Source organism: Tachypleus tridentatus, chromosome 5 (genome assembly GCF_004210375.1).
Source record: "Tachypleus tridentatus isolate NWPU-2018 chromosome 5, ASM421037v1, whole genome shotgun sequence".
Taxonomy (NCBI): Eukaryota; Metazoa; Arthropoda; class Merostomata; order Xiphosura; family Limulidae; genus Tachypleus; species Tachypleus tridentatus.
This window is the reverse complement of record NC_134829.1, coordinates 39,298,652-39,316,389: the sequence shown is the minus strand read 5'-3', so window position 1 is coordinate 39,316,389 and position 17,738 is coordinate 39,298,652. Positions and strand designations below refer to the sequence as shown.

Here is a 17,738-nt window from a genome sequence, read left to right as displayed (position 1 = left end):
ATGTAGATAAAGTAAATATATCTTGTTTTTATTTTTAATTGGACTACAAGTTAATAATTTTATCTTTATTAGCCGTCGTGCAATTTATTTTTCAATTTTATAATTTACCTTTTATGCTTTCAATTTCCCATCAGGACAAATCACCAAACGTCCCTGAAACTCATTCTCTTGAAACTTGTCCCAAAAGTTGTGTTGAGTGTTAGGAGATGAATGATAGCATAAAATAATGAAAATAGTGTTTATTAACATGTAGTTGTGTTTGAAAGGATTATGTGAATCTAGGCAAGGCTCTTACAAATTGATGTTGATTAGTTTTGAATTTCGTACAAAACTAAACGAAGGCAATCTGTTTGTTTTTTGAATTTCGCACAAAGCTACTCGAGGGCTATCTGTGCTAGTCGTCTCTAATTAAGCAGTGTAAGACTAGAGGGAAGGCAGCTAGTCATCATCACCCACCGCCAACTCTTGGGCTACTCTTTTATCAACAAATAGTGGGATTGAGCGTCACACTATAACGTCCCCACGGCTGAAAGGTCGAGCATTTTTGGCGCGACGGGGATGCGAACCCGCGACGCTTGGCTATGCCGGACCAAAATGATAAGTTCCCATGCCGGGAATCGAACCCGGGCCTCCTGGGTGAAAGCCAGGTATCCTAGCCACTAGACCACATGGGATGTATGTTTTATGTTACTTAATTTACTTTTGTCTCCTTCTAAAAAAAAAAAAAAACAGGAGAGCGCGCAAGAAACCATATTTATTTGACGGGTGTAGACAACAAAAGTATGGGAAACACTGTCCCATCTATCGGCCAGTGAAATCATGACTTGCTTACTAGAGTTAAAATCATTATTACACATTAGAAATTACATTGCCCAATAAAACTGATACATTTTGTTATTATCCAATCTATAATATTTTGATTCAAATACTGTATCGTTTATAAAACTCAAAGCGGATTAATGATAGCAAGATATCATTCAATTAACACAAAAGTGCGAGTAAATCGTATGTCAAGTGAATTGGGATCTACTGGGAGAGGGTATACATCAGGACCACGTAATGGAGGAGAAGGTGACATTCTTAAGAAACGTCATCAACAGTTCTGTTATTCTAAATCCCACGAGCCCAATTATCTCCAGTCATACAATACTGAATATGACAAAAGAGATTCAAGCTTCTCACCCACATTCCACTTCTTGTGCTTACAAGAGCATATTAAATTATGCAAGTTCTAAGGGTTCCACACTGAACATCAGATGAATGGGAACAAGTATGCCAAATATTTGATATGCTCAGCTGATTGTTGTGCTTCTTGATGACGAGAAACCCACTCGAAATAAAAATGTATCTTCAGGTTAAGATGACCTAGGAAGGTCGAAACGTTGTTCTCTCCTTATCAATAAAAGTGTTAATATACATACTACCCATTTTGAAATACGTGATTGTTTTAATACTTCAAGCACGAACCCATAATTACTGAATATGGTATTGCAATCGATGCTGGAGCCCATTTGCAGCAAGTCTCCTGGACAGAGAGAAGTTAAAACCCATCTCGCACCAGATGAAAGACGTTCACACAAAATGCTATACCAATTGTAACACAACAGATATTATTGATTTTGGAGAAAATACATACAGATAAAAAGTAATCAGTTGGAACGATAGTTTGGACAGGTCTTATAAACCTAGTGTTTGGCCATTACTTTAACCTGATTTCAGAGATCAAACCTCAGTGAGGTGATTTATCTTCCAGGATTGTAATTTTATCGTCAAGCATCAGCTAAATATGAAGTTATGAGCTTGCAACTGATTGATATGGAAGCATTATACTATACTGTACATAATCAGTAACCACCTTATACGAGTGAAAGCACTGTTTGGAAGAATCTGGACATCAACTCGCAAAATGCTTTCTTTTTAATTGGTTTTAGCTTTTTTCCTACACATTCGAATATGGATCCAAAAGATACTAGGAAAAATTAGTAAACAATTTTGGTACGAAGAGTCCTAGTGATAAAGAAGACATCATCAAAAATGGAAGACCGATGTCACCTCTTAGCTTGACAGAAAGACCAAAGTAGTGCGTTCAAAATTTCAGCGTAAACGAATGTGAGTGTGTGTGTATTTTCTTATAGGAAAGCCGCATCCGGCTATCTGATGAGTCTACCGAGGGGAATCGATAACTTAATGTGACAGGACAACTTGTTTAACGCTTGACTTTATTTGCAGAAGTTTTTCTACTGGCCAAGTTTATTATTTTGAAGTAAATTTGGAACCAGGAACTCAAGCGGATTTAATGACTTAAATAAAATGCATAAGGCAATTGAAAGACTTGTAAATTTCTCCAGTCATATATTTTCAACTCTAGGCCTAACTAGATTTTAAAATCCCGGATTGAATTCCAACTAAATAACCATCATTAAATAATGTGAAAATGTGCAATAAAAAGGTGTAGAGGAAAAGAAACATTTTAAAAAGATTAATGGACGTATGATGCCTTATTGAAATCTCATTTAGAGAAATCGAGTGTTTGTTTGTGCCCTGTCAAATAGAATCCAGAATGACTTCATTAATTGTGTATGGGAAGTATTGATGAAGAAAATTAAAAGCAAAATAAGTAATTCTTTGTTTGTGGCTGTTACCTCAAATGAAGCTACTGATGCAAGAACCATTTTATAGCTTTCTAGTGTTGTGCGATATGTGACTAAAGGTAGTGAAATTTGCAATAGGTTTTTGGGGGTTTACAAATGTTAATGCACAACGAACATCAGTAGGTACATACAAGATAATGTTAAATTAAGTCGATGAATTAAATATTGGGTCAAAAGTTTTGCGCAAACCTATAATGGGGTAAGCGTGATGTCCATTGAGCTGAATGAGCACGTAGATTGAATTTATTGTTATAATATGTGACGAAGATTGAGGAGTGTTACAGATTCTTTCAAAACTTAAATCGTTCTCTTTATTTCTTTATGAAATCAGCAAAACATGAGCACCCTTTAGATATCGAAGCAAAGAAAAGATTCCCGAAAGTGGTCGCTATTTGTTGGAATTATAATTACTGACTTGTTGAAACTTTCGTGGTATACAAGGAAGTCGTTGACTTATTTCAAAATATTGTTGATAATTTTGGGAAGTGGAATACTAAAAGCTTTATCTGTACAAAAGCACTTTCATTGGATCTCAGATATTTTGAGTTCAATTTCTTGTTGAATATATTTTGCGGTATTTTCTTCATATACAAATTTATAGCTGATGTCTTACAGAATAGAATATTTGATACATCCCGTGCTGTATGAATAAAGCAGATTAAATGGCGACAACAACAACAACAAAAAAAAGTCAGAAGATTTCAATAAATTTTGGACAGCAGCCAATGGATTATACTCCACCCCCACTAAGTGAATAAGAAATGATTCCGGAGAAGACATTAAAGAACATACATAAAGTTATTTTATGAAATTTTGAATGCAGTTTATAATAAAATTGAAATTTGATTTCAAAGCTTGAAAAGCATTGCATTCCTTGAGCATTTTGACACTAAGAAACGGGAAGAGGTGAAAAACAGTTCCTGAATTAGTACTAATATCATTGCAAGATGATAATGGAAAATGCTTTGAAAAGTGACGCTGATTTACAAGGAAAACAAACGAATGAATTACTTTATTGTTTGCGAAATGCCAGGTTAGATGCATTTCTGGAACAACTTACAAAGTTGTACGAGTTAGCTTTGATTCTTACAGTCGCCAGTGTCTTAGTTGAGTATTATTTCTCTCATTTAAAAGAATACAAAGCCCCACTAGAAATGCACAACAACGAGAAAGATTTGCAAGTTTAGTGTTAATTGTGATAGAGAAAAAGCTTCTTAAGAAAATAAAGACTGATGGTTTTTATGAAGATGTAATAATTTATTCAATCAAAAGGTAAGGAGGGTGGAATTAAGATGTAGATAAAGTAAATATATCTTGTTTTTATTTTTAATTGGACTACAAGTTAATAATTTTATCTTTATTAGCCGTCGTGCAATTTATTTTTCAATTTTATAATTTACCTTTTATGCTTTCAATTTCCCATCAGGACAAATCACCAAACGTCCCTGAAACTCATTCTCTTGAAACTTGTCCCAAAAGTTGTGTTGAGTGTTAGGAGATGAATGATAGCATAAAATAATGAAAATAGTGTTTATTAACATGTAGTTGTGTTTGAAAGGATTATGTGAATCTAGGCAAGGCTCTTACAAATTGATGTTGATTAGTTTTGAATTTCGTACAAAACTAAACGAAGGCAATCTGTTTGTTTTTTGAATTTCGCACAAAGCTACTCGAGGGCTATCTGTGCTAGTCGTCTCTAATTAAGCAGTGTAAGACTAGAGGGAAGGCAGCTAGTCATCATCACCCACCGCCAACTCTTGGGCTACTCTTTTACCAACAAATAGTGGGATTGAGCGTCACACTATAACGTCCCCACGGCTGAAAGGTCGAGCATTTTGGCGCGACGGGGATGCGAACCCGCGACGCTTGGCTATGCCGGACCAAAATGATAAGTTCCCATGCCGGGAATCGAACCCGGGCCTCCTGGGTGAAAGCCAGGTATCCTAGCCACTAGACCACATGGGATGTATGTTTTATGTTACTTAATTTACTTTTGTCCCCTTCTAAAAAAAAAAAAAAAACAGGAGAGCGCGCAAGAAACCATATTTATTTGACGGGTGTAGACAACAAAAGTATGGGAAACACTGTCCCATCTATCGGCCAGTGAAATCATGACTTGCTTACTAGAGTTAAAATCATTATTACACATTAGAAATTACATTGCCCAATAAAACTGATACATTTTTGTTATTATCCAATCTATAATATTTTGATTCAAATACTGTATCGTTTATAAAACTCAAAGCGGATTAATGATAGCAAGATATCATTTAATTAACACAAAAGTGCGAGTAAATCGTATGTCAAGTGAATTGGGATCTACTGGGAGAGGGTATACATCAGGACCACGTAATGGAGGAGAAGGTGACATTCTTAAGAAATGTCATCAACAGTTCTGTTATTCTAAATCCCACGAGCCCAATTATCTCCAGTCATACAATACTGAATATGACAAAAGAGATTCAAGCTTCTCACCCACATTCCACTTCTTGTGCTTACAAGAGCATATTAAATTATGCAAGTTCTAAGGGTTCCACACTGAACATCAGATGAATGGGAACAAGTATGCCAAATATTTGATATGCTCAGCTGATTGTTGTGCTTCTTGATGACGAGAAACCCACTCGAAATAAAAATGTATCTTCAGGTTAAGATGACCTAGGAAGGTCGAAACGTTGTTCTCTCCTTATCAATAAAAGTGTTAATATACATACTACCCATTTTGAAATACGTGATTGTTTTAATACTTCAAGCACGAACCCATAATTACTGAATATGGTATTGCAATCGATGCTGGAGCCCATTTGCAGCAAGTCTCCTGGACAGAGAGAAGTTAAAACCCATCTCGCACCAGATGAAAGACGTTCACACAAAATGCTATACCAATTGTAACACAACAGATATTATTGATTTTGGAGAAAATACATACAGATAAAAAAGTAATCAGTTGGAACGATAGTTTGGACAGGTCTTATAAACCTAGTGTTTGGCCATTACTTTAACCTGATTTCAGAGATCAAACCTCAGTGAGGTGATTTATCTTCCAGGATTGTAATTTTATCGTCAAGCATCAGCTAAATATGAAGTTATGAGCTTGCAACTGATTGATATGGAAGCATTATACTATACTGTACATAATCAGTAACCACCTTATACGAGTGAAAGCACTGTTTGGAAGAATCTGGACAACAACTCGCAAAATGCTTTCTTTTTAATTGGTTTTAGCTTTTTTTCCTACACATTCGAATATGGATCCAAAAGATACTAGGAAAAATTAGTAAACAATTTTGGTACAAAGAGTCCTAGTGATAAAGAAGACATCATCAAAAATGGAAGACCGATGTCACCTCTTAGCTTGACAGAAAGAACAAAGTAGTGCGTTCAAAATTTCAGCGTAAACGAATGTGAGTGTGTGTGTATTTTCTTATAGGAAAGCCGCATCCGGCTATCTGATGAGTCTACCGAGGGGAATCGATAACTTAATGTGACAGGACAACTTGTTTAACGCTTGACTTTATTTGCAGAAGTTTTTCTACTGGCCAAGTTTATTATTTTGAAGTAAATTTGGAACCAGGAACTCAAGCGGATTTAATGACTTAAATAAAATGCATAAGGCAATTGAAAGACTTGTAAATTTCTCCAGTCATATATTTTCAACTCTAGGCCTAACTAGATTTTAAAATCCCGGATTGAATTCCAACTAAATAACCATCATTAAATAATGTGAAAATGTGCAATAAAAAGGTGTAGAGGAAAAGAAACATTTTAAAAGATTAATGGACGTATGATGCCTTATTGAAATCTCATTTAGAGAAATCGAGTGTTTGTTTGTGCCCTGTCAAATAGAATCCAGAATGACTTCATTAATTGTGTATGGGAAGTATTGATGAAGAAAATTAAAAGCAAAATAAGTAATTCTTTGTTTGTGGCTGTTACCTCAAATGAAGCTACTGATGCAAGAACCATTTTATAGCTTTCTAGTGTTGTGCGATATGTGACTAAAGGTAGTGAAATTTGCAATAGGTTTTGGGGTTTACAAATGTTAATGCACAACGAACATCAGTAGGTACATACAAGATAATGTTAAATTAAGTCGATGAATTAAATATTGGGTCAAAAGTTTTGCGCAAACCTATAATGGGGTAAGCGTGATGTCCATTGAGCTGAATGAGCACGTAGATTGAATTTATTGTTATAATATGTGACGAAGATTGAGGAGTGTTACAGATTCTTTCAAAACTTAAATCGTTCTCTTTATTTCTTTATGAAATCAGCAAAACATGAGCACCCTTTAGATATCGAAGCAAAGAAAAGATTCCCGAAAGTGGTCGCTATTTGTTGGAATTATAATTACTGACTTGTTGAAACTTTCGTGGTATACAAGGAAGTCGTTGACTTATTTCAAAATATTGTTGATAATTTTGGGAAGTGGAATACTAAAAGCTTTATCTGTACAAAAGCACTTTCATTGGATCTCAGATATTTTGAGTTCAATTTCTTGTTGAATATATTTTGCGGTATTTTCTTCATATACAAATTTATAGCTGATGTCTTACAGAATAGAATATTTGATACATCCCGTGCTGTATGAATAAAGCAGATTAAATGGCGACAACAACAACAACAAAAAAAAGTCAGAAGATTTCAATAAATTTTGGACAGCAGCCAATGGATTATACTCCACCCCCACTAAGTGAATAAGAAATGATTCCGGAGAAGACATTAAAGAACATACATAAAGTTATTTTATGAAATTTTGAATGCAGTTTATAATAAAATTGAAATTTGATTTCAAAGCTTGAAAAGCATTGCATTCCTTGAGCATTTTGACACTAAGAAACGGGAAGAGGTGAAAAACAGTTCCTGAATTAGTACTAATATCATTGCAAGATGATAATGGAAAATGCTTTGAAAAGTGACGCTGATTTACAAGGAAAACAAACGAATGAATTACTTTATTGTTTGCGAAATGCCAGGTTAGATGCATTTCTGGAACAACTTACAAAGTTGTACGAGTTAGCTTTGATTCTTACAGTCGCCAGTGTCTTAGTTGAGTATTATTTCTCTCATTTAAAAGAATACAAAGCCCCACTAGAAATGCACAACAACGAGAAAGATTTGCAAGTTTAGTGTTAATTGTGATAGAGAAAAAGCTTCTTAAGAAAATAAAGACTGATGGTTTTTATGAAGATGTAATAATTTATTCAATCAAAAGGTAAGGAGGGTGGAATTAAGATGTAGATAAAGTAAATATATCTTGTTTTTATTTTTAATTGGACTACAAGTTAATAATTTTATCTTTATTAGCCGTCGTGCAATTTATTTTTCAATTTTATAATTTACCTTTTATGCTTTCAATTTCCCATCAGGACAAATCACCAAACGTCCCTGAAACTCATTCTCTTGAAACTTGTCCCAAAAGTTGTGTTGAGTGTTAGGAGATGAATGATAGCATAAAATAATGAAAATAGTGTTTATTAACATGTAGTTGTGTTTGAAAGGATTATGTGAATCTAGGCAAGGCTCTTACAAATTGATGTTGATTAGTTTTGAATTTCGTACAAAACTAAACGAAGGCAATCTGTTTGTTTTTTGAATTTCGCACAAAGCTACTCGAGGGCTATCTGTGCTAGTCGTCTCTAATTAAGCAGTGTAAGACTAGAGGGAAGGCAGCTAGTCATCATCACCCACCGCCAACTCTTGGGCTACTCTTTTACCAACAAATAGTGGGATTGAGCGTCACACTATAACGTCCCCACGGCTGAAAGGTCGAGCATTTTTGGCGCGACGGGGATGCGAACCCGCGACGCTTGGCTATGCCGGACCAAAATGATAAGTTCCCATGCCGGGAATCGAACCCGGGCCTCCTGGGTGAAAGCCAGGTATCCTAGCCACTAGACCACATGGGATGTATGTTTTATGTTACTTAATTTACTTTTGTCTCCTTCTAAAAAAAAAAAAAAAACAGGAGAGCGCGCAAGAAACCATATTTATTTGACGGGTGTAGACAACAAAAGTATGGGAAACACTGTCCCATCTATCGGCCAGTGAAATCATGACTTGCTTACTAGAGTTAAAATCATTATTACACATTAGAAATTACATTGCCCAATAAAACTGATACATTTTGTTATTATCCAATCTATAATATTTTGATTCAAATACTGTATCGTTTATAAAACTCAAAGCGGATTAATGATAGCAAGATATCATTCAATTAACACAAAAGTGCGAGTAAATCGTATGTCAAGTGAATTGGGATCTACTGGGAGAGGGTATACATCAGGACCACGTAATGGAGGAGAAGGTGACATTCTTAAGAAATGTCATCAACAGTTCTGTTATTCTAAATCCCACGAGCCCAATTATCTCCAGTCATACAATACTGAATATGACAAAAGAGATTCAAGCTTCTCACCCACATTCCACTTCTTGTGCTTACAAGAGCATATTAAATTATGCAAGTTCTAAGGGTTCCACACTGAACATCAGATGAATGGGAACAAGTATGCCAAATATTTGATATGCTCAGCTGATTGTTGTGCTTCTTGATGACGAGAAACCCACTCGAAATAAAAATGTATCTTCAGGTTAAGATGACCTAGGAAGGTCGAAACGTTGTTCTCTCCTTATCAATAAAAGTGTTAATATACATACTACCCATTTTGAAATACGTGATTGTTTTAATACTTCAAGCACGAACCCATAATTACTGAATATGGTATTGCAATCGATGCTGGAGCCCATTTGCAGCAAGTCTCCTGGACAGAGAGAAGTTAAAACCCATCTCGCACCAGATGAAAGACGTTCACACAAAATGCTATACCAATTGTAACACAACAGATATTATTGATTTTGGAGAAAATACATACAGATAAAAAGTAATCAGTTGGAACGATAGTTTGGACAGGTCTTATAAACCTAGTGTTTGGCCATTACTTTAACCTGATTTCAGAGATCAAACCTCAGTGAGGTGATTTATCTTCCAGGATTGTAATTTTATCGTCAAGCATCAGCTAAATATGAAGTTATGAGCTTGCAACTGATTGATATGGAAGCATTATACTATACTGTACATAATCAGTAACCACCTTATACGAGTGAAAGCACTGTTTGGAAGAATCTGGACAACAACTCGCAAAATGCTTTCTTTTTAATTGGTTTTAGCTTTTTTTCCTACACATTCGAATATGGATCCAAAAGATACTAGGAAAAATTAGTAAACAATTTTGGTACAAAGAGTCCTAGTGATAAAGAAGACATCATCAAAAATGGAAGACCGATGTCACCTCTTAGCTTGACAGAAAGAACAAAGTAGTGCGTTCAAAATTTCAGCGTAAACGAATGTGAGTGTGTGTGTATTTTCTTATAGGAAAGCCGCATCCGGCTATCTGATGAGTCTACCGAGGGGAATCGATAACTTAATGTGACAGGACAACTTGTTTAACGCTTGACTTTATTTGCAGAAGTTTTTCTACTGGCCAAGTTTATTATTTTGAAGTAAATTTGGAACCAGGAACTCAAGCGGATTTAATGACTTAAATAAAATGCATAAGGCAATTGAAAGACTTGTAAATTTCTCCAGTCATATATTTTCAACTCTAGGCCTAACTAGATTTTAAAATCCCGGATTGAATTCCAACTAAATAACCATCATTAAATAATGTGAAAATGTGCAATAAAAAGGTGTAGAGGAAAAGAAACATTTTAAAAAGATTAATGGACGTATGATGCCTTATTGAAATCTCATTTAGAGAAATCGAGTGTTTGTTTGTGCCCTGTCAAATAGAATCCAGAATGACTTCATTAATTGTGTATGGGAAGTATTGATGAAGAAAATTAAAAGCAAAATAAGTAATTCTTTGTTTGTGGCTGTTACCTCAAATGAAGCTACTGATGCAAGAACCATTTTATAGCTTTCTAGTGTTGTGCGATATGTGACTAAAGGTAGTGAAATTTGCAATAGGTTTTGGGGTTTACAAATGTTAATGCACAACGAACATCAGTAGGTACATACAAGATAATGTTAAATTAAGTCGATGAATTAAATATTGGGTCAAAAGTTTTGCGCAAACCTATAATGGGGTAAGCGTGATGTCCATTGAGCTGAATGAGCACGTAGATTGAATTTATTGTTATAATATGTGACGAAGATTGAGGAGTGTTACAGATTCTTTCAAAACTTAAATCGTTCTCTTTATTTCTTTATGAAATCAGCAAAACATGAGCACCCTTTAGATATCGAAGCAAAGAAAAGATTCCCGAAAGTGGTCGCTATTTGTTGGAATTATAATTACTGACTTGTTGAAACTTTCGTGGTATACAAGGAAGTCGTTGACTTATTTCAAAATATTGTTGATAATTTTGGGAAGTGGAATACTAAAAGCTTTATCTGTACAAAAGCACTTTCATTGGATCTCAGATATTTTGAGTTCAATTTCTTGTTGAATATATTTTGCGGTATTTTCTTCATATACAAATTTATAGCTGATGTCTTACAGAATAGAATATTTGATACATCCCGTGCTGTATGAATAAAGCAGATTAAATGGCGACAACAACAACAACAAAAAAAGTCAGAAGATTTCAATAAATTTTGGACAGCAGCCAATGGATTATACTCCACCCCCACTAAGTGAATAAGAAATGATTCCGGAGAAGACATTAAAGAACATACATAAAGTTATTTTATGAAATTTTGAATGCAGTTTATAATAAAATTGAAATTTGATTTCAAAGCTTGAAAAGCATTGCATTCCTTGAGCATTTTGACACTAAGAAACGGGAAGAGGTGAAAAACAGTTCCTGAATTAGTACTAATATCATTGCAAGATGATAATGGAAAATGCTTTGAAAAGTGACGCTGATTTACAAGGAAAACAAACGAATGAATTACTTTATTGTTTGCGAAATGCCAGGTTAGATGCATTTCTGGAACAACTTACAAAGTTGTACGAGTTAGCTTTGATTCTTACAGTCGCCAGTGTCTTAGTTGAGTATTATTTCTCTCATTTAAAAGAATACAAAGCCCCACTAGAAATGCACAACAACGAGAAAGATTTGCAAGTTTAGTGTTAATTGTGATAGAGAAAAAGCTTCTTAAGAAAATAAAGACTGATGGTTTTTATGAAGATGTAATAATTTATTCAATCAAAAGGTAAGGAGGGTGGAATTAAGATGTAGATAAAGTAAATATATCTTGTTTTTATTTTTAATTGGACTACAAGTTAATAATTTTATCTTTATTAGCCGTCGTGCAATTTATTTTTCAATTTTATAATTTACCTTTTATGCTTTCAATTTCCCATCAGGACAAATCACCAAACGTCCCTGAAACTCATTCTCTTGAAACTTGTCCCAAAAGTTGTGTTGAGTGTTAGGAGATGAATGATAGCATAAAATAATGAAAATAGTGTTTATTAACATGTAGTTGTGTTTGAAAGGATTATGTGAATCTAGGCAAGGCTCTTACAAATTGATGTTGATTAGTTTTGAATTTCGTACAAAACTAAACGAAGGCAATCTGTTTGTTTTTTGAATTTCGCACAAAGCTACTCGAGGGCTATCTGTGCTAGTCGTCTCTAATTAAGCAGTGTAAGACTAGAGGGAAGGCAGCTAGTCATCATCACCCACCGCCAACTCTTGGGCTACTCTTTTACCAACAAATAGTGGGATTGAGCGTCACACTATAACGTCCCCACGGCTGAAAGGTCGAGCATTTTTGGCGCGACGGGGATGCGAACCCGCGACGCTTGGCTATGCCGGACCAAAATGATAAGTTCCCATGCCGGGAATCGAACCCGGGCCTCCTGGGTGAAAGCCAGGTATCCTAGCCACTAGACCACATGGGATGTATGTTTTATGTTACTTAATTTACTTTTGTCTCCTTCTAAAAAAAAAAAAAAAAACAGGAGAGCGCGCAAGAAACCATATTTATTTGACGGGTGTAGACAACAAAAGTATGGGAAACACTGTCCCATCTATCGGCCAGTGAAATCATGACTTGCTTACTAGAGTTAAAATCATTATTACACATTAGAAATTACATTGCCCAATAAAACTGATACATTTTTGTTATTATCCAATCTATAATATTTTGATTCAAATACTGTATCGTTTATAAAACTCAAAGCGGATTAATGATAGCAAGATATCATTCAATTAACACAAAAAGTGCGAGTAAATCGTATGTCAAGTGAATTGGGATCTACTGGGAGAGGGTATACATCAGGACCACGTAATGGAGGAGAAGGTGACATTCTTAAGAAATGTCATCAACAGTTCTGTTATTCTAAATCCCACGAGCCCAATTATCTCCAGTCATACAATACTGAATATGACAAAAGAGATTCAAGCTTCTCACCCACATTCCACTTCTTGTGCTTACAAGAGCATATTAAATTATGCAAGTTCTAAGGGTTCCACACTGAACATCAGATGAATGGGAACAAGTATGCCAAATATTTGATATGCTCAGCTGATTGTTGTGCTTCTTGATGACGAGAAACCCACTCGAAATAAAAATGTATCTTCAGGTTAAGATGACCTAGGAAGGTCGAAACGTTGTTCTCTCCTTATCAATAAAAGTGTTAATATACATACTACCCATTTTGAAATACGTGATTGTTTTAATACTTCAAGCACGAACCCATAATTACTGAATATGGTATTGCAATCGATGCTGGAGCCCATTTGCAGCAAGTCTCCTGGACAGAGAGAAGTTAAAACCCATCTCGCACCAGATGAAAGACGTTCACACAAAATGCTATACCAATTGTAACACAACAGATATTATTGATTTTGGAGAAAATACATACAGATAAAAAAGTAATCAGTTGGAACGATAGTTTGGACAGGTCTTATAAACCTAGTGTTTGGCCATTACTTTAACCTGATTTCAGAGATCAAACCTCAGTGAGGTGATTTATCTTCCAGGATTGTAATTTTATCGTCAAGCATCAGCTAAATATGAAGTTATGAGCTTGCAACTGATTGATATGGAAGCATTATACTATACTGTACATAATCAGTAACCACCTTATACGAGTGAAAGCACTGTTTGGAAGAATCTGGACAACAACTCGCAAAATGCTTTCTTTTTAATTGGTTTTAGCTTTTTTTCCTACACATTCGAATATGGATCCAAAAGATACTAGGAAAAATTAGTAAACAATTTTGGTACAAAGAGTCCTAGTGATAAAGAAGACATCATCAAAAATGGAAGACCGATGTCACCTCTTAGCTTGACAGAAAGAACAAAGTAGTGCGTTCAAAATTTCAGCGTAAACGAATGTGAGTGTGTGTGTATTTTCTTATAGGAAAGCCGCATCCGGCTATCTGATGAGTCTACCGAGGGGAATCGATAACTTAATGTGACAGGACAACTTGTTTAACGCTTGACTTTATTTGCAGAAGTTTTTCTACTGGCCAAGTTTATTATTTTGAAGTAAATTTGGAACCAGGAACTCAAGCGGATTTAATGACTTAAATAAAATGCATAAGGCAATTGAAAGACTTGTAAATTTCTCCAGTCATATATTTTCAACTCTAGGCCTAACTAGATTTTTAAAATCCCGGATTGAATTCCAACTAAATAACCATCATTAAATAATGTGAAAATGTGCAATAAAAAGGTGTAGAGGAAAAGAAACATTTTAAAAAGATTAATGGACGTATGATGCCTTATTGAAATCTCATTTAGAGAAATCGAGTGTTTGTTTGTGCCCTGTCAAATAGAATCCAGAATGACTTCATTAATTGTGTATGGGAAGTATTGATGAAGAAAATTAAAAGCAAAATAAGTAATTCTTTGTTTGTGGCTGTTACCTCAAATGAAGCTACTGATGCAAGAACCATTTTATAGCTTTCTAGTGTTGTGCGATATGTGACTAAAGGTAGTGAAATTTGCAATAGGTTTTGGGGTTTACAAATGTTAATGCACAACGAACATCAGTAGGTACATACAAGATAATGTTAAATTAAGTCGATGAATTAAATATTGGGTCAAAAGTTTTGCGCAAACCTATAATGGGGTAAGCGTGATGTCCATTGAGCTGAATGAGCACGTAGATTGAATTTATTGTTATAATATGTGACGAAGATTGAGGAGTGTTACAGATTCTTTCAAAACTTAAATCGTTCTCTTTATTTCTTTATGAAATCAGCAAAACATGAGCACCCTTTAGATATCGAAGCAAAGAAAAGATTCCCGAAAGTGGTCGCTATTTGTTGGAATTATAATTACTGACTTGTTGAAACTTTCGTGGTATACAAGGAAGTCGTTGACTTATTTCAAAATATTGTTGATAATTTTGGGAAGTGGAATACTAAAAGCTTTATCTGTACAAAAGCACTTTCATTGGATCTCAGATATTTTGAGTTCAATTTCTTGTTGAATATATTTTGCGGTATTTTCTTCATATACAAATTTATAGCTGATGTCTTACAGAATAGAATATTTGATACATCCCGTGCTGTATGAATAAAGCAGATTAAATGGCGACAACAACAACAACAAAAAAAGTCAGAAGATTTCAATAAATTTTGGACAGCAGCCAATGGATTATACTCCACCCCCACTAAGTGAATAAGAAATGATTCCGGAGAAGACATTAAAGAACATACATAAAGTTATTTTATGAAATTTTGAATGCAGTTTATAATAAAATTGAAATTTGATTTCAAAGCTTGAAAAGCATTGCATTCCTTGAGCATTTTGACACTAAGAAACGGGAAGAGGTGAAAAAACAGTTCCTGAATTAGTACTAATATCATTGCAAGATGATAATGGAAAATGCTTTGAAAAGTGACGCTGATTTACAAGGAAAACAAACGAATGAATTACTTTATTGTTTGCGAAATGCCAGGTTAGATGCATTTCTGGAACAACTTACAAAGTTGTACGAGTTAGCTTTGATTCTTACAGTCGCCAGTGTCTTAGTTGAGTATTATTTCTCTCATTTAAAAAGAATACAAAGCCCCACTAGAAATGCACAACAACGAGAAAGATTTGCAAGTTTAGTGTTAATTGTGATAGAGAAAAAGCTTCTTAAGAAAATAAAGACTGATGGTTTTTATGAAGATGTAATAATTTATTCAATCAAAAGGTAAGGAGGGTGGAATTAAGATGTAGATAAAGTAAATATATCTTGTTTTTATTTTTAATTGGACTACAAGTTAATAATTTTATCTTTATTAGCCGTCGTGCAATTTATTTTTCAATTTTATAATTTACCTTTTATGCTTTCAATTTCCCATCAGGACAAATCACCAAACGTCCCTGAAACTCATTCTCTTGAAACTTGTCCCAAAAGTTGTGTTGAGTGTTAGGAGATGAATGATAGCATAAAATAATGAAAATAGTGTTTATTAACATGTAGTTGTGTTTGAAAGGATTATGTGAATCTAGGCAAGGCTCTTACAAATTGATGTTGATTAGTTTTGAATTTCGTACAAAACTAAACGAAGGCAATCTGTTTGTTTTTTGAATTTCGCACAAAGCTACTCGAGGGCTATCTGTGCTAGTCGTCTCTAATTAAGCAGTGTAAGACTAGAGGGAAGGCAGCTAGTCATCATCACCCACCGCCAACTCTTGGGCTACTCTTTTACCAACAAATAGTGGGATTGAGCGTCACACTATAACGCCCCCACGGCTGAAAGGTCGAGCATTTTTGGCGCGACGGGGATGCGAACCCGCGACGCTTGGCTATGCCGGACCAAAATGATAAGTTCCCATGCCGGGAATCGAACCCGGGCCTCCTGGGTGAAAGCCAGGTATCCTAGCCACTAGACCACATGGGATATATGTTTTATGTTACTTAATTTACTTTTTGTCTCCTTCTAAAAAAAAAACAAAAAAACAGGAGAGCGCGCAAGAAACCATATTTATTTGACGGGTGTAGACAACAAAAGTATGGGAAACACTGTCCCATCTATCGGCCAGTGAAATCATGACTTGCTTACTAGAGTTAAAATCATTATTACACATTAGAAATTACATTGCCCAATAAAACTGATACATTTTGTTATTATCCAATCTATAATATTTTGATTCAAATACTGTATCGTTTATAAAACTCAAAGCGGATTAATGATAGCAAGATATCATTCAATTAACACAAAAAGTGCGAGTAAATCGTATGTCAAGTGAATTGGGATCTACTGGGAGAGGGTATACATCAGGACCACGTAATGGAGGAGAAGGTGACATTCTTAAGAAATGTCATCAACAGTTCTGTTATTCTAAATCCCACGAGCCCAATTATCTCCAGTCATACAATACTGAATATGACAAAAGAGATTCAAGCTTCTCACCCACATTCCACTTCTTGTGCTTACAAGAGCATATTAAATTATGCAAGTTCTAAGGGTTCCACACTGAACATCAGATGAATGGGAACAAGTATGCCAAATATTTGATATGCTCAGCTGATTGTTGTGCTTCTTGATGACGAGAAACCCACTCGAAATAAAAATGTATCTTCAGGTTAAGATGACCTAGGAAGGTCGAAACGTTGTTCTCTCCTTATCAATAAAAGTGTTAATATACATACTACCCATTTTGAAATACGTGATTGTTTTAATACTTCAAGCACGAACCCATAATTACTGAATATGGTATTGCAATCGATGCTGGAGCCCATTTGCAGCAAGTCTCCTGGACAGAGAGAAGTTAAAACCCATCTCGCACCAGATGAAAGACGTTCACACAAAATGCTATACCAATTGTAACACAACAGATATTATTGATTTTGGAGAAAATACATACAGATAAAAAAGTAATCAGTTGGAACGATAGTTTGGACAGGTCTTATAAACCTAGTGTTTGGCCATTACTTTAACCTGATTTCAGAGATCAAACCTCAGTGAGGTGATTTATCTTCAGGATTGTAATTTTATCTGCGTTCCAAAATTTCAGCGTAAACGAATGTAGGTGTGTGTGTTATTTTCTTATAGGAAAGCCGCATCCGGCTATCTGATGGAGATCTACCGAGGGGAATCGATAACTTAATGGGACAGGACAACTTGTTTAACGCTTGACTTTATTTGCAGAAGTTTTCACTGGCCAAGTTTATTATTTTGATGTAA

The 17,738-nt window shown here is 35.0% G+C and overlaps 5 non-coding genes across 5 annotated transcripts; all 5 read right to left on the bottom strand.

Moving 5' to 3' along the window:
- Positions 1–602: 602 nt before the first annotated feature.
- On the bottom strand, positions 603–674 carry TRNAE-UUC (transfer RNA glutamic acid (anticodon UUC)). The gene has a single exon. It is a non-coding gene; the product is annotated as a tRNA-Glu (tRNA).
- Positions 675–4,544: 3,870 nt separating this feature from the next.
- On the bottom strand, positions 4,545–4,616 carry TRNAE-UUC (transfer RNA glutamic acid (anticodon UUC)). The gene has a single exon. It is a non-coding gene; the product is annotated as a tRNA-Glu (tRNA).
- Positions 4,617–8,488: 3,872 nt separating this feature from the next.
- TRNAE-UUC (transfer RNA glutamic acid (anticodon UUC)) lies at positions 8,489–8,560 on the bottom strand. Its single transcript has one exon. It is a non-coding gene; the product is annotated as a tRNA-Glu (tRNA).
- Positions 8,561–12,430: 3,870 nt separating this feature from the next.
- TRNAE-UUC (transfer RNA glutamic acid (anticodon UUC)) lies at positions 12,431–12,502 on the bottom strand. The gene has a single exon. It is a non-coding gene; the product is annotated as a tRNA-Glu (tRNA).
- A 3,877-nt stretch (positions 12,503–16,379) lies between these two features.
- Positions 16,380–16,451, bottom strand: TRNAE-UUC (transfer RNA glutamic acid (anticodon UUC)). Its single transcript has one exon. It is a non-coding gene; the product is annotated as a tRNA-Glu (tRNA).
- Between the last annotated feature and the right edge of the window lie 1,287 nt (positions 16,452–17,738).